Genomic DNA, 13,895 nt, shown 5'->3' with positions numbered 1-13,895 from the left:
AGGATTTTAAATGATCAGGATGCATCTGGTCTTTTAACTCCACCCCATGTACTACTTACCCCCGCCCCTGCCCCAAGCACAAATAAAAATCCAGCTGCTTCAGTAACAGCAGCACTGGGGGAAGGGCGCAGAAAAAGAAGAGGGAGGTAAAAAGTATTACACAAAGCTCACAATCACCTTCCAGTAAACTCTCTCCAGATTTCCACTATTAGAAAACTAAACAAAACAAGGGGGCACGCGGTGGTGGTGGTAGAGGGGTGAACTGAGCAAATCCATAGTCATTTGAAGACAACTTTTACATAAATGAATTTACTCGTATTTTGGGTAGGAGATGGGAGTGAGGGAGGCAAGAGAGGAAGAGGAAGGAAGGAAATAAAGGTATAGGTATGCACTTTTTATGACTATCCTAATTATTTTCAAAGTAGAAGCATTGTGAATAAAAGCCAAGGATATTATATTCATGATAGTGTTTTAAAACTTACAAATGAAAACAATATTCTACTGTTTTAAAAACATAGTGACTTTACTATTAAAGAATCTAAGTTTGGAAAATGAAATAAAAAAGCAACTCAGTTCCTAAAGTTCTTGTATCACCAAGGGAAATCTTTCTTGCTACAAGCAACTTGTGCGACCATTTGGATGTAAACCAAAGATTTCTGCAGACAGTAGAAATCTCCAGGAGATACGAAGCCGTTGTAATTCCCTCTTCTCTTATTTATATCTTCAAAAAATTTAACATCTTGCTAATCACAACTAAACACTCTGCTGAAAAACCTTTCAAGATTTTTAATTCAGAATGGCTCTTAAACAGTTAACTTGTCTATTTATCTTTAAAGTTTTCATCAGGAGCCTATGTTTTGAAAAAGCTGAAAACACAAGAGAATAAATAAGCATTTTAAAAATGCCTTATTCCTATACTATTCACTTCATGAACTAATAAATATTTGTTCATAAATGAACATAAAAAAATTATCTTACATTTCCAATTTATTTTCAGTATTTATGATTAGAGAACCTAATCACAGTAATATCCTCCTTCCCATGTTCTAGGGCTAACCTTTTATGTATCAAAAGTATTTTTTTGTGTGAGAAGTTACATTTTCAAAACAGGTATTTCCCTATTATTTAGCTATCTCCTGCTTCTGTGGCCATCTGACACTTTCCATTTACCATAACTAAATTCTTTACGTGAAATATGTAACATTCTCAAATTAAATGTGTTTAATTTTTAGCAAAAAAAATTAGAAAACACTGGCAGCTTCTCAAGAGAACTTTAAATCCCTGAACTTTATATCGAAGCTCTTATTTCTTTCTAAACAGTACCAAATCAGGTCAACTTGGGAAGGTTAAAAAAAGGCTCACAAAAGGTACTACCTAAAAGCCTAAAGATATTGTACCGATTCAATTAAGGAGGACTGGAAAAAAAAGTAAACTTCTCCACTCCGAATGCCTCTTTCTTACGCAAATAATACAGGTGGTTTGCATTTCCTATGAGACCTAGTCATTTTATAATATGAAAAACATTCCTGTGAAGAGAACCTTTCAGAACTCTGCTTTTTAAGGTAAGTCAGAGATCTAAGGGTAAATTTCAATAGGCCAATTTATCATAATTTAAATTACTGAGAAAAAAAATTTAGTTTCCAGGCCAAAATAAATTCTCATTTTAGGGTATCTAACCGAAAGCCACTGGTAGAATCTAGCTATCAGAAATGTTAAAAGACTGGTTTATAATGGTCTGTTTCTGATACATGAGTATTTATAATAACCATGTTCAAATGTAAGTCAAAAGTACACCATGCTTCTTAAATAGCAAACAGGACAAAGACTTGCAAATTTTAAAACGTGCAATTAATCTTAAACTACAAATATGTTCCCAAGTGCCGATAAATACTTTTATAGTACTTGTTAAAGAAATGTTTCAATATGTATTAAACAAGCAACCCTAAAAATGTGCGACTGTTCCTACTTCACTGAAAAATTAAAGACAAACAACATATAAAACTAAGAGTTAAAATACATCCTAATTCCCTAAAGTGGCAAATCAACGATGTAACCATTAGTAATTTTTGTATGCAAGTCAAAAACATCCACTTTAAAGACATTAGCTTAAAAATAAAAACAAATATTTAAATAAAAGTGAGTGAATCCTACAGATTTTGGACGAATCTGTAGTGAGTATTTCATGGGTCTAGGTGCACTGGAATGCAAAGAAACTAGAACTCATGCATAGCTAAGTAATTCAAGACTCTAAAGATACACCATTCTATGAGGAACTTCCACAGCCTAAGGGGAAGCTACAAGCTACCATCAGATGAAAGTCACAGTAGAATGTGACCCTAATCACAAAATGACTTCATTCTAACGCTGAAAAAAGTCTTTGAAAATCCAAATTAAAATTGCCAACTAAACAAAACACCTTTTCAATTTCATTAATGGACTGAGAGATCGTTTAAGGTCTTTCGTCTTTGTTAACTGCACTTTAAAAATAGTATAAAGTCAAATAAATACTTAGTAGAGAGCCTGCATTTCTACTAGGGCCTACCACGCTATAGGAAGAATGCTTAGAACAACTGTATCCTGTTTGGGGCTCCATGCTGCACCACATTCCATTCACATGAGGAAGAGGCGAACAGATGAGCCCTCCTCGAAAAACATTTTTAAAATAAATCAGCTACAGTTCTCAAACATAACTCAGCTGCTCAAACAAACCATGTTAAAGCTCACCATTTAACATTTGACTGGAAATTCACAAGGTTTATGTCTACAGTCCAAGTTTCTAACAATCTCCAGTTAACATTTAACAATTTCTTTTCCAAGTGAAAAAAATTAGGCTCATAAACTACAAAAATCTGATATAAATCTCGAAATACTAAAGCAGAAAACAATCTAAGATACATTTTAGAAGTCAAGGTTTAGTCTTAAAAAAAAAAAAAAAAAAAAAGATCGGAGTGACTCGAAAGAACAAAGTCCAAATTCCCACCCAAGCAGGTCTATTGAAAAACACGATACTGTTAGAAAACAAGTTGGGGGTGGGGACAAGCACACACCAGACAGAAAAAACCCTCACAAAACAAACACCCCTACTTCCCTTAAGACATTATATTCTAAACCCTAATCCAAAACATTTCTGCTGTAATACTTTAAACAACTGAGCTTGTTTTTTTTATCGTACCGTGTTATGAAATTACTACCGACACAATAAATCTCTCTCTAAACAAATGAAATCATTAAAAATTCTAAAAAACTAAGACCACGAAAGCTGGATCTGAAAAAGACAGTGACCTTAATTCCTAAAATCGAGAAGCAAAACCAAATGTAAATTAAGACAAAAGAAAAAGGAAGCAGAAAAATACAAACCGTACTTTGTTCTTGAGAATTTTAAAGTATCTTTAAATCTCCGATATCAGCGACAAGGCTTTAAAGGTCAAGAAGTATAGCTGACATTTCCATTTTGTTCTTGAGCAGTATTTTTTTTTAAATCTAGCCTCAATAATTCTTAAGTCTTCAAAAATCACAGGCAAATGGCTCTCAAACCAAGCATTTCTGAGCTCACTTGCAGCGTCGTCATTGTATAGTAAGAAAAGCCAAGACCACAGAACGAAGCAGAGGCTGTAACCTAACAAGTCTCCGACGAGCAAATGACGATTTTCTGTCTGCTCTGGCTCAGTCCTGGCAGTGATGAGGATTACAACTTGCTCTTTGTCATCAGCACTGTGGTGTTAACGACCAAGAAATCCTGCAGCTGAAGCACTACTGCATCCTCCGATCTGGGTCAGGATAATTTCTCCCGAGGTCGCTTACATAACCAGTAAGATACTCCAAATAGAGAGAACAGCCATCCATCAGCTAGAGAAAGCCTTTTCCCACTGTACTCTGTCTGTGTGGAAACACTGCAGTAGCTTCCAACAGCGCAGACACCCAAATGAGAACGACTACTTGGCTTAGGGCACACTGAGAGAAGGGAAGAGGCGGTGCTCTGTAAACTGTAACTAATCCTCCGTCACAGGTGCTGATGGAGTCACTTCCAGCACGAGTCACATTACTGGTGATTACTCATTTGGCTGCGCCATAGAGACTGGCTCATAATTTTAACAACAGACAAAGACAGACTAGTGGCGAGACTGAGAGCTCAAGTTTACTGTCTCCTTCACAAGGCAAATGCAAATACAAAGTTTTTGCCTTACAGACTTACCAAGGTGAGAAAGTGCAAAAAACAAGTCATATGTAAATATCTCTCAACTGGGCAAAAATAAAATGTAACTTTAAAGCTATTAAGAATACTTTCTAGTGTGTTTTCAAGTAAAGAATTTACTTTTACTCATTTTTCATTGGAAATAACACTGATATTTATAAAAACACAGGGAGCAAAAACAGTTTAAAACATTTCTGGGGTAATAATCTAAGTGAAATCAAATGACATAACCAACAACCACACCAACAACCACACACTTTACTCAAAAGAACAACTAACTGGTAATATTTATTTTGGCAGATTAAAAAATATTCCTGAAACATTTTTTATTATTTTTAAGAACAATTTAAATCGTTCATAGTTATAAAAACCTTTAATAGCTACAGATGGCTATTCAGCACCTGACGTGATTAGTCTGAACTGAGATCTGTGCTGTATGTATAATAAACACACTGAATATGAAGAAAGAATATGAAGAAAGAATGTCAGATATCTCCAAGTACAAGAAAACATTCACCTATTTTTAATGATGTGTGTGAATGGCCTTTTATTTTAAATTTGTCCCAATGTTAGGTATTGCAATTTCAATAAATCTAAAAATTTACACTGATTTTAATACCACACAACCAATTTATCAAATCGTGTTAAGAGAAAAACTTCCAATTCCCAGCCAATGCCCTGTCCCTTTAAATCTATTCCAGATGTATCAGCTTCATTTCATTAAAAAACATTGTTAACTACTAGAAAAAAAGATATTTTAAATTTAGTCTATTATGCATTGTACTAATGAAAATCTCAATCCTTTTTTGTTTTAAAGATGAAAGAGAGCAATAGTGATTATTCTAAAAATATTAGTAAAATTCAGTTTTAGAACAGTGATAGAAATGAAATGTAACTTTAGAACAAAGTACTTTTTAATAATGAGTCAAGTGAATCACATATAGCATACCAGTATTTCATTTCATAATTACTTAAGATGTGATCATAAAACATGCATGGAATTAAAAGAATTCAGTGTAATATAAGTTACCAAAAAAAAACAACTGGAGTAATATGCCAGGCTTATTCTGAGCCCAAAACAAACAGCAACTATTTGATTCAGGTTATTACATTATATTATAAACTATCAAATTTTAAAACATGTCATACTACTTTTCTACAGTTTACTGTATTAGAGAATGAGTTAAATATTTCACAAGATGCATTTTACAATCTCATATAAATTCAGATTTGACTATGTTGTTATTAACTTAAAAACATGTTTGTTCCTCAAGTACTACGTCCCCTACAAAATCAAGTAGCCTTAATAACTATACTTAACAACTGCCACAGTATTTATATATTGCTAGTGATACACAATTTAATAATTTTATAAAATTAAAATAATTAACGTCAGTACTGAAAAACCACTCGTTTTTATTTCATACTGCATCACGGTTACATTAGATACTTTTCCATTACCAGAAATAGGACATTTTTGTGTTTAGTTGCTAAGTCCTGTCTGACTCTTTGCAACATAGTTGACTCTTTAATGGAAATAAATAAAGGTTGTAACCCTTAAGTATCTTATTTACACTGGACTTGATAAATATTTTTATAGGGCTTCCTTGGTGGCTCAGAAGGTAAAGAATCCGCCCGCAATGCAAGAGACCAGAGTTCAATCCCTGGGCCAGGAAGATCCCCTGGAGAAGGGAACTGCAACCAACTATAGTATTCCTGCTTCGGAAATCTCACTGGCAGAGGAGTCTAGTAGGCTACAGTCCATAGGGTCGCAAAGAGTTGGACACGGTTGAGCAACTAACCCAAATATTTTTATAAATATATAAATGTATGTTTGGTCTGGTACACTGACAAATTTCTAACAAAAATATTGAAGTAACAATGCTGAGAAAGCATTTGGTAGCAAGCGTAAGTTGCTTAGCTTTTACAACATGTCTACTTAAATTATCTCTTGTTCTTACAACTTGTAAGGGATGGTATTAAACATCACCTTTCAGACGGCAAAAAGCACAAATTTGAGGAGAGCAGCATTTTAATTCTTTAAACTGGTTCTTCTTACGACTTATACCTTCCTTAATGCATTAAGGAAGGAAGTTGAAGAGTTAAATTTTTTTTTCTTTTTTTTTTTCGGTTGGGTAAAAGGTCTTTTCTGGCAGCTAAACCAGGCTAGAGGAAGAGGAAACTACTCCAGTTACTGCCCAGAAATACACATCTCTGACTTCCTTCCTTTTTAGCTGGTTTCTAGGTTACAAGCTGAATAAATCAACAGAGGTGAGAAAGTAAACAGAGGCTAAAAAGGCAGGCAATACTGTATGGCTATCTGAAGAAAATCTGTTCCTTCCAATAATTGTAGAACCTTTATACATATAATTAAGAGTTAAACTAGCATTTTGGTCCCATTTATTTTGAACCATGAAAGAAATCCCTCATCTTTACAGATACGGGAATCTAAACAAACAAGTGGATTTCTCCAAGTATACAGGCTGTACAAAACACCAAAACCTCTAAGTTTCAGTGCTTTAGCATTTTAAGTACTTTTCAGACACAAGAATAGGAAAATAAGAGAAACAATAGTAATTTAAAAATGATTTGAACTTGATATGGCCTTATCTGAAGCTGATTAGATTGAGGAAAATACTTTTCATTATGTCCTATTGTCCTATTAATCTATAAAATATATAATCAAATGTGTAACTCTTGCATCATGGTTATTACCCTAATGATTAACATCTTCACATTAATATATCTATGTAGATATTCCAGGCACTGCAAAGACGGTGTAGCATGGTACACTTCAACAGACCATGAAGTTCCAGGATTTCCAGATGATACAGGCCTAACACTGATTTTTAAACTCTCTTTTCTCCCCTAAGCAAGCAGGACATTCAATCAACCAATATGTGTGGGATGTCTTGAATTAGTGCACCTTTCCCTCCTTTCTTCACTATATCCTGGGTAAACTGCCCCAGTCATAAGAGGAAAGTTATGCAACAACAGAATGTGTTCATTTAACTCTGTAAATATTTATCATAATTTTTATGACATGTAGTTGACTAAGAAAAATCACTGCTGAGAACACTAAAGCACTATGCAAACAGTCTCTGTGTTTCAATAAGCATCATGGCTGAACTCAGTGTCCTTTTCTTTTTCTTCTAGTCCTTCTGAGCACTAATAAAGCATACTTTAACTGGGGTAGTGGTTTTATCAGTTTGTCGTATCTATGGCTTCTCTTTAAGAATCTCACTGCTCAATCATTTTACTTCCCAATATCATGAGGTTTCACTTACAATCATTCCTCTGTAATGGCAAGGAATTGGTTTCAGGGTCTAGGAGTATATCAAAATCTTCCAAGGCTCAAGTTCCTTACATGAAATAGAATAGTATTTGCATATAACCCTCCCATATACTTTAAGTCATCTCTAGATTACTTATAATACCTAATAAAACATAAATACTATGTAGTTGACAGTTTTAGTGGCCCAGTCATGTTCAACTCTTTGTGACCAAATAGACTAGTAAGCCTGCCAGTCTCCTCTGTCCAAGTAATTCTCCAGGCCAAGAATACTGGAGTGGGCTGCCATTCCTTTCTCCAGGGGATCTTCCCAATCCAGGGATCGAACCGGGGTCTCCTATATTGCAGGCAGATTCTTTAGTGTCCTGAACCACCAGGAAAGTCCCCCAAATTGTTGATAGGCACAAGGAAAATTCAAGTTTTGCTTTTGAGAATCTTTTGGTATTTTTTCTTCTGAAATTTTTCATTTATGGTTGATTGACTCCTCATATGCAGAACACACAAGTAGGGAGGTCTGACTGTCCTTTTCCTCCTCTACAACTTCATGGGTGTATGCCATTAAGATAACTAGTTTTTATTTCCATTAATAAATAATTCCAGGACTTCCCTGAGGGTCAAATGGTCAAGAATCCACCTGTCAAATGCAGGTGACATGGACTCAGTCCCTGGTCTGGGAAGATTCCACGTGCCATGGGACAACTAAGCCCATGGACCACAACTACCGAGCACTGCAACCACTGAAGCCCAAGCACCCTAGGCCAAGAGAAGCCACCAGCAATGAGAAGCACGTGGCACATCACCATTAGAGCAGCTGCCACTTGGCACAACTAAAGCAAGCCTGTGTGAAGCAATGAAGATCCAGTGCACCAGAAATAAATTTAAAAATTATAGTAATAGATTTTTAGACCTAAATTTTCATCTTACTCTAACCTGTATTTTATAGCTTTACTACTGGAGGACACAGATATACCCTGTAACCACATAAAACCAAAAATAACTAGAATTAAATGCTAAGTTTTCATGCTGCTTTCAAAACCACTAGAAATATTCTCACTACAATTTTAGAAATAGTTACCTCAAAATTCATTAATACAGTGATGTTTGATGATTTACTTTGGTTCCCTTACTCATATTATTATATTCTGAATACCTGATATTTTCCCTTTAAACCTCTGTCAATAATTAAAAAAAAAAAAACTATTCCATAATTTTAATATGACTAATAAAAAAAATCAAGAACATTTTGGAAGCAAACACATCAAATTTACGGAAAATATAATCAGACAAGTTCCAGAAAGAGAGAAAAAAATAAATACAGATCAATGATATGGAACTAGCCATAAAAGATACAACATATTTTTAATGCTTTAATTAATACAACAAGGTGAAACTGGAACACAACACACATAAATAATAATCAATGGATTGTTTAAAAAGTCCCAAAATAGTTTGAAGTAGGTATGGGGATTTAGGGTAAAATAAAGGTGGATTTTCAAATCAGAGGGGGTAAAATGAAAATCAGGAAATTAAATACAAGAAAAACAGCTGTTAAAACAGAAATGGAACTTTAGTGACTAAGGTTCTCATTTTTACAGATGAAGAAATGGACATTCAGGGAGATTGAGTGACTTCTGTCAAAACACTTGTAGAAATCCTGCAACTAGAGACAAGATTTCTTAATTCATATCTGAATGAATGACTTTTACTATGTAATATGGTGTGAAAGAACCATGTTTTCTTCATGCTTGTTGACATGAGGTAGCAGAGAGCAAAGTGTCTTGCTATCTGCTGAATAAAGCTTTAAACTTTGAACGTAAAATGGAGGAAACCAAAGATACTTATTTCAATTATCAAAAAGAACAAGCACCTGTCAAAAAGAACTAGGTAAACAATTCAACATAAAGGAGCTTTTAAAGATAACTTCTGAAAAACAGGTGGCTCAGACGTAAAGCATGTGTCTACAATATGGGAGACCCGGGTTCGATCCCTGGGTCGGGAAGATTCCCTGGAGAAGGAAATGGCAATCCACTCCAGTACTACTGCCTGGAAAATCCCATGGACAGAGGAGCCTGGTAGGCTACAGTTCATGGGGTTGCAAAGACTCAGATACGAATGAGCGACTTCACTTTCACCTTCTTTCTGAAAAACAGCATTTCAGACAATGAGAAAACACTGATATTAATAGTTTTTCAGTTTAATTCTTATTTTGTCACTAGAATTTCTGTCAAGAAAAAAATATTTAAATGTAGAAAGTATAAACTAGGGATTAAAAATAAACTAAACCATACAAAACACATATTGGATCCTGTTTCTAGAAAAAATTAGTCTTCCTTATAAACAAGTAATTATTTTCAGTTCAGTCGCTCAGTTGTGTCCGACTCTCTGTGACCCCACTGACTGCAGCGCACCAGTCCTCCCTCTCCATCAGCAACTCCCAGAGCTTGCTAAAACTCATGTCCACCGAGTCAGTGATGCCATCCAACTATCTCATCCTCTGTCGTCACCTTCTCCTTCTGGCTTCAATCTTTCCCAGCATCAGGGTGTTTTCCAATGAAGTCAGTTCTCTGCATCAGGTGGCCAAAGTATTGAAGCTTCAGCTTCAGCAACAGTCCTTCCAATGAACATGCAGGGTTGATTTCCTCTAGGATTCACTGGTTTGATCTCCTTGTAGTCCAAGGGACTCTCAAGAGTCTTCTCTAATAACACAGTTCAAAAGCATCAATTCTTTGGCGCTCAGCTTTCTTTATAGTCCAACTCTCATATCCACACATGACTACTGAAAAAAATCAGCTTAGACTAGATGGACCTTTGTCGGCAAGGTAATGTCTCGGCTTTTTAATATGCTGTTTAGACTGGTCGTAGCTTTTCACTTTCATGCATTGGAGAAGGAAATGGCAACCCACTCCAGTGTTCTTGCCTGGAGAATCCCAGGGATGGGGGAGTCTGGTGGGCTGCCATTTATGGGGTCACACAGAGTCGGACACGACTGAAGTGACTTAGCAGCAGCAGCAGCAGCTTTTCTTCCAAGGAGCAAGCATCTTTTAATTTCATGGCTGCAGTCACTATCTGCAGTGATTTTGGAGCCCAAGAAAATAAAGTCTGTCACTGTTTCCATTGTTTCCCCATCTATTTACCATGAAGTGATGGGACCGGATGCCATGATCTTAGTTTTCTGAATGTTGAGTTTTAAGCCAGCTTTTTCAATGTCCTCTTTCACTTCCTCTTTCACTTTCATCAAGAGGTTCTTTAGTTCCTCCTCACTTTCTGCCCTAAGGGTGATGTCATCTGCACATCTGAGGTTATTGATATTTTCCCCGGCAATCTTGATTCTGGCTTATGCTTCCTCCAGCCCATCGTTTCTCATGATGTACTCTGCATATAAGTTAAATAAGCAGGGTGACAATATATAGCCTTGATGTACTCCTTTCCCAATTTGGAACCAGTCTGTGGTTCCATGTCCAGTTCTATTGTTGCTTCCTGACCTGCACAGTTTTCTCAGGAGGCAGGTCAGGTGATCTGGTATTCCCATCTCTTTCAGAATTTTCCCCAGTTTGCTGAGATTAGAGAATAATTTGGAAAACAAAAGCATTGAGTGTAGAAAAGGATCTCATAGTTCTAAGCATGAACTCAGTTAAGCATGTGCCCTTTTGGCCTCTTTTTCACAAGTATGTTATATTTGCTACCAAGTTTTAAGGAACATATGCTTTATAAGTTGCTCATTTCTCTTAGTACTCTTTTTCTCTTTCTTTTTTGGTTGCAACACAGCTTTTGGGATGACAGCTCCCCAACCAGGGACTGAACCCAGGCCCCTGCAGTGAAAGCACAGGGAGTCCTAACCACTAGATTGCCAGGCAATTTTCCACTTAGCACTCTTTTCATGCTATTACATTGTCATCATTTAAAATATCTAACTAATAAATACTTAAGCAAATGAACATTAAGTTTTCATTACATCTTTTCTCAGTGTTGGAGATTTAGGTCTTCACTTTTCCACTATTACAAAAATCAGAGGAAAATCATCCTTCTTTTGTTAAACAACCAAAATTCCAAGTTTATATGGGTTCAAATAAATTACATGTTAGAATATTAAATTGACAGATACTAACACAGAGCCATTACTGGCAATCTTTGGAGAAAAAAATAACATCAAGATACTAGAGATAAGTTATCTATTTATATTATTAATATTTGGAAATAAAGGAGCTATTCAGAAAAAAAATACATGCTAGCAAATGAACTTCAGCAAAACTCCAAGATGGACAATTAGAACCAACGAAGAGAAAAAAAAAAACCACCAAATCCACACAGTGATTACTAAGAGCCAAAAAGATTCACTGAGAGTAATTTGTCTTTTAGAAAAAACAAAGGTTACTTTTATGAAGAAACTCTACCATAGGTAAATCAATGAAATATGGGCTACATGACGGTTCTTGGTACATTTACATCTAGTTAAATAGTACTGAATAATAGTATTACTTTTAACATATAACATACAATCCCGTCATCTTTCATCTTACACACTATCACTTGAAGGCTACCTTTATTTACAAATTAATATATGACAGAATTATTCCAAAATAAATCTTACAAAAAATGCAATTAAGACCTAGATTTTAAAATCATCAAGAAAAGTGGAATAAGGTTACTCTCAAATTAAATAGTCAAAAATTTAGCTTCTATTTTTAACTTCAAAAAAAAAAATCAACTACACAGGTAGAATGTAAGAGAGATCCAGATTCCTAGAAATTCATGTGAAAAGAATCCTGGAGAATTTCAAGACACTAAGCCAACAGAAGTTATGTATTTTTAAAAAAGAAAGGACAGAGTTGGGGGTAAATCAAATTTTGACACAAAGTACCTACACCAAGGGAGGTACTACTAGTCCCTTTAGACTTTACATTGGTCATACTATGTTGGAATATCTTGTTCAATTTGGGACATAAAAGAGGAACGATTACAAACTAAGATGTTCGACACTTTAAAATCATGGATTATTAGAATCATTTGAAAGAATGAACAAATAATATTTAATTATATACAATTATTTAAAGGGTTGGGTAATTTGAAAAGAAAGAAGCTTATAAGCAAAATTTCCAGGAAGCCAATTCTAGCTCAACACAAAGAATGTACAAATTTTTAATAATTAAACACTACCAAACCAACATAGACTGACTTACGAAGTAGTGAACTTCCAATAACTAGAAACAATCAAGAATCTGGATGAAAACTAACTTGACAAGCTTGTCACTGATGGATTCCATTTCTGGCTTTGGCAAAGGGTTGTTCATGAAATATCAAAGACATTTTCAAATTCTAAGATTCTAATAGTGTATTCTTTAAGCAGCTTAATGTTTAAGAGCAATTTGAAGATAAACAAAACTAAACCAAACTTTTCATAAACACTGCTACTGCTACTTTTGCATATAAAAAAGCATAAAAAGAGTACTGCTGAATGTTCATGTTCACCTTATTGACCTAAGGTGGCAAAACGAAAAGTAAAAAGTAAGATCTCCCATTTCAGACTAAATTAACCAAGACTTGCTCTGCTTGGTAGAAATAAAACTATGTGGGAGACTTTCCTGACACAGAAATTTCTGTACTCCACAGATCCTTTTATCTCTTATGATGAAAAAGTAAATGTAATTTTGTGAGAATACAAAATATTACAAAATTAAGTCAACTCAACCATAAATGCAAAACATGTGTTAAAATGTTAATAACCAGAAAATCAAAGAAGAAATTCAAAGTTAAGCTAAAGAAACATTTAAAAATATTTTTTCTGATTTTTCTTAATCAGTTCACTGCTTGTACTCTTGGAAACTTTAATATGATATCTACTTGGTTTTGATAACTTCTGTATGGCAAACATCTGTTACTTGTGCAGCCCAAGTCCTCAATTATTTCTCCATTATATTCTTGTTTGTTAAAAACCTTGATGTTAGTTAGCAACAATCTGGAAGCTGAATTTTTCAAATAACAAGGTGAATTCACAATCTCCATTAAGTATAATACGTTAACTATTTTGGTTATTTTAAAAATACATTCTAGGTGATAATTATCACATATGCTAAACAGTATTTAGATTCAAAATATGGTAATATTAAGCTATCAAAATTTCAAGCATATTTAATTTAGTATTGATAACTTATGCTAACATTTTGACAGCCCTGAAATAACAAAATACTAACTACAATGCCAAGTAAAAAGACTACAACAGAACAGAGAACTTAAAGACTTTGGCATTTAAGTATTTTCTTTGAATTACTATCAAATTATGAGTCATTCAAAATGAACTTCCCTTCCCTTCCAATATATTACAGGACAACTGAAAGTTATATAGCAAAAAACCCCACAAAAACAAAACAAAAACCCCCCAGAGAAAAGGAATACCCATTATCTAATTTCAGATTA

General features: G+C 34.7%; 1 protein-coding gene across 49 annotated transcripts in view; it reads right to left on the bottom strand.

Moving 5' to 3' along the window:
• The window catches only part of JMJD1C (jumonji domain containing 1C), a 316,832-nt gene that overhangs the window by 84,842 nt on the left and 218,095 nt on the right, over nucleotides 1-13,895 (bottom strand). For 2 of the 49 annotated variants that reach the window (XM_086382251.1, XM_086382259.1), the window contains exon 1: nucleotides 3,363-3,963. The exons of 38 other annotated variants lie outside the window; for them this stretch is intronic. The gene's annotated coding sequence lies outside the window, so the exon portion shown is untranslated. Of the gene's footprint in view, nucleotides 1-3,357; nucleotides 6,490-13,895 lie in introns of those variants that run through there. 9 more of the 49 variants (XM_086382240.1, XM_086382263.1, XM_086382225.1 and 6 more) reach the window with 9 other exon arrangements.

Source organism: Bos grunniens, chromosome 28, assembly GCF_055505025.1.
Source record: "Bos grunniens cultivar Pamir isolate PY7600 chromosome 28, Bosgru_T2T1.0, whole genome shotgun sequence".
In the NCBI taxonomy this organism is placed as follows: domain Eukaryota; kingdom Metazoa; phylum Chordata; class Mammalia; order Artiodactyla; family Bovidae; genus Bos; species Bos grunniens.
The sequence above is the reverse complement of the archived record's forward strand: the minus strand, read 5'-3'. Positions and strand labels throughout refer to the sequence as shown.